Source organism: Triticum urartu, chromosome 4 (genome assembly GCF_003073215.2).
Source record: "Triticum urartu cultivar G1812 chromosome 4, Tu2.1, whole genome shotgun sequence".
NCBI classification, from domain to species: Eukaryota; Viridiplantae; Streptophyta; class Magnoliopsida; order Poales; family Poaceae; genus Triticum; species Triticum urartu.
The window spans coordinates 227,465,755-227,469,554 of NC_053025.1; positions in this window are offsets into that span (position 1 = coordinate 227,465,755).

Consider the following 3,800-nt stretch of genomic DNA (forward strand, 5'->3'; position numbering starts at 1 on the left):
ACTGTAGGAATGAAGAACAGGCTCAATCTAAATGATGAAAAACTGTAAAATCTCACCGAGCAACCTAGAAATCTGATACCACTTGATAGAGGCGAAGGTGTCCCATATTTTGATGAGATGGTGGCTATCGTCTATGGTGGAGTAGACTTTGACGATCCGACTACGAACGTGCGAGGACGTCGCGCCTTAGCAATCGCTAAAACAACTCTGAGAGGTTATTGATCATGCCGGAGGACGATCAACCTAACCACAAGGGTCTATTTCCTGCAAGCAAACAAAGAACAAGCAAGAAACTGAAATTGCAATCAGGATATTGCTAATAAAAGAGGAAAGCTTTATTGATCAAGATGGGGTTCAGTGACGTCTTGGTCTGGTTGTTGAACACAAACGAAGTATGCGAAGTTGCAGCTATGGAGAACTTTTAATCTAAACAAAACCCAAAGTCTAAACGACGCCCTAAGGGCTATATATATGGGGGAAGAGGGGGGAATTTCGTGGCCCTTGGGGAAGGGGTCCGAAACCAACCCTAACTCTTGTTTCCCCACATATACAGACTCTAAAAATAGCCTATAATCAAGTATTTAGAATTTACATGGGCCTGGCCCAATAATAAGGTGACACAGCACCTAGAATAGCCTCTGGACGAAATTTATGTAGTGGCATCTTGTATATTTCATCCAAGGCTTCATGCACTCATTATGGTGGCTTCAAATTCCTGGAATCATCACTTGTAACTTGCTACCTCTTGAGCACTGCGTTGGTTTTCCCTTGAAGAGGAAAGGGTGATGCAACAAAGTAGCGTAAGTATTTCCCACAGTTTTGAGAACCAAGGTATCAATCCAGTAGGAGGCTACGCGCGAGTCCCTCGCACCTACACAAAACAAATAAATCCTCACAACCAACGCGATAAGGGGTTGTCAATCCCTACATGGTCACTTACGAGAGTGAGATCTGATAGATATGATAAGATAATATTTTTGGTATTTTTATGATAAAGATGCAAAGTAAAATAAAAGGCAATGAAAATAATTAAGTGTTGGAAGATTAATATGATGGAAGATAGACCCGGGGGCCATAGGTTTCACTAGTGGCTTCTCTCAAGAGCATAAGTATTTTACGGTGGGTGAACAAATTACTGTTGAGCAATTGATAGAATTGAGCATAGTTATGAGAATATCTAGGAATGATCATGTATATAGGCATCACATCCGAGACAAGTAGACCGACTCCTGCCTGCATCTACTACTATTACTCCACACATCGACCGCTGTCCAGCATGCATCTAGAGTATTAAGTTCATAAGAACAAAGTAACGCTTTAAGCAAGATGACATGATGTAGAGGGATAAATTCATGCAATATGATAAAAACCCCATCTTGTTATCCTTGATGGCAACAATACAAGACATGCCTTGCTGCCCCTACTGTCACTGGGAAAGGACACCGCAAGATTTAACCCAAAGCTAAGCACTTCTCCCTTTGCATGTTTGGTTTCGTTCCTTGCATGTGTTTGTATATGTTGTGCTTCCAACTTGATTATCTTGAGCAATCAAGTATGTGTGTGTTGGTTTGCACATCATGTACGTGTGTGTCTTGCTTGAGCCTTTTGCATCTTGTTTATATCTTAGTTGGCTCTTGTGAGAGATTAATGGAATATCCCATTATGGGGGAGTGATGTGCTTTGTGCACCTCACAATCCTATAAATGTGTGTACATGAGGAATACCATCTCGTATTGATACTACAAGATTATCTAGTTGCTATGTGGTATGTCTTCTCATGAGAAATTCAAATTCTAAATAGTCCATTAATTATCTCTTGTTGGTTCCTCTTATTGCCTCTTGTTAAGTCTTTAATTGGTATCACATTATGGGGGAGTAATATGCTATGTGTATATTACTAGCCTAGAAAATGTGTATATTTGAGATATTGTCACCTAGAATTGTTATTGCAAATTATCTTGTTCCTAGGTGGCATGTTAGCTCTACAAGTTGTAATTTGCTTTTTGTTTGGTGTGAAGATGATGTCGGATATCCTTGTTATCTACCACCGGGAATTATTTCCAAATACTTCTTGTCTTTTGACAATTGGTACTCATTTATGTGTGGTAGAAATTATTGATCATCTTTACATTGGCCTTTGCTTTTATTTGCTTTATCTCTTGCCTAGGATTGTGTCAACTCCCATTGTATTCCGTACCACTTGTGGATCTTGGTAATTTCTTGATCTTGTCTAGTGTTTTCTAGATATAGTGAAAGCGGTGATCCCACCTTGTGCATTTTGTATTCAAATGCAAGTTCTCTTTAATGCACTAGTCTTGGTGGAGCTATCCTATTTTCTATAAAACACTCATCTTGCGATCCTTATCAAGTGTGTGTTGGTGGAAGGCAAGCCGTTTTCGTTTTGGTACTTTGTGCCATCATGAAACTTTGTAGAGATCTTGGTTTGTTTGGAACCATCCTCTCTTTTGGGAGTTTGATGCCTCTTCTTTGTGTATATCAATGGATATCTCATTCCTTGTTGTATCCATTATGGATACCCTCCAAGTGATGATTTATTCATTTGGTATCTTTTCTTTCCTTGGTATTTCTTTGTTTTTTGGTATCGGTTCTGAAAGTCTTGAGCATGCATATTAACTTCATGTAGTTTCTTTGGCATGCTTTTTTTTCTTTGACCCAAGTTATAGGGAACTCCACCAAATCTCAAATTGGATGAGATGTGCAAGAAGTTCATTTTCATATCTATATGCACATATTTATGTGGAGTTTGTCCTATGTATTGTTGGTTCTCTAACTCTTTGGTCCCAATGAGTTTGGGTACCATTTTGTTTGTGTTGTTGTTCTAGAAACAATTGGAGATGCATTGGATGCTCGGCTCACTCACAAGAAAGGTGGTGTCACCATGTGCTTATTGGACTCAAGCTAGGATGATCAATGAACTATCTACTACCTTCAATTGGTTTCTTCTACATCCTTCCAATGATATCTCGGTAACAAGTATCTATTCATGCATTCCTTTCTTGCTTTCAACCTTGTGTAGGTTGCATCTTGGCATGATTTTAATTCCATCTTGTGATACTTGTTTCCTTTCTTAAAGCATCTCAACGATGATCTCATGTTGCTAGTTGTGATATCTTTGATGGTTGTGTAGTAGGAATTCATTTATATACAATAAGACCATATCTAGCCAAGTGCTATGCTTCCAAGCAAATATCTTATTGGTATATGTATGACTTCCTTTTGGATATCTTGTTCCTTCGTGTTGTAACTATTTTGGGTGTACATCCTTCTTTGTAGATATATATCATCATGATTTTCGTCTACCTAGAACCTTATACACTTGAGAGAAATTACATCTCTAGATGATATCCTTTCTTTCACGTCCACCTTGTCTTTCTTATGTTATTTCTTTGGTGGCTCCGTGAAAGCTTTTGCCTTGAGTGCGTGTCTTTTTTCGTTGCATCTTGATGCACTCTTGTGTGGTGGAGATTATTTTCCTCTTGCTTATCTTTACGAGGCTTTTGCCATCTTAATTGGTACCCCTCATCTTGATGAGACTTTCTTCTTCAATCTTCACCACGGGTTGTCACAAGCATAGGTTCTTTATATGCTTATTAGTAAGCTTGTGAACCCATTTGCTAGTTGTGTGTGGGAATGATAGGCCTTGCACTGTGTGCCTCATTCTTTCAAGACTTTATTGATGCTTAATGCTCATCCGTACTTTAGTCTTCTCAAGTGCGTTGCCGTGACTCACAAACATCGGTTTTGGTTGAGCCTATTCTTAAGTTGCCTCTTTTACTTGT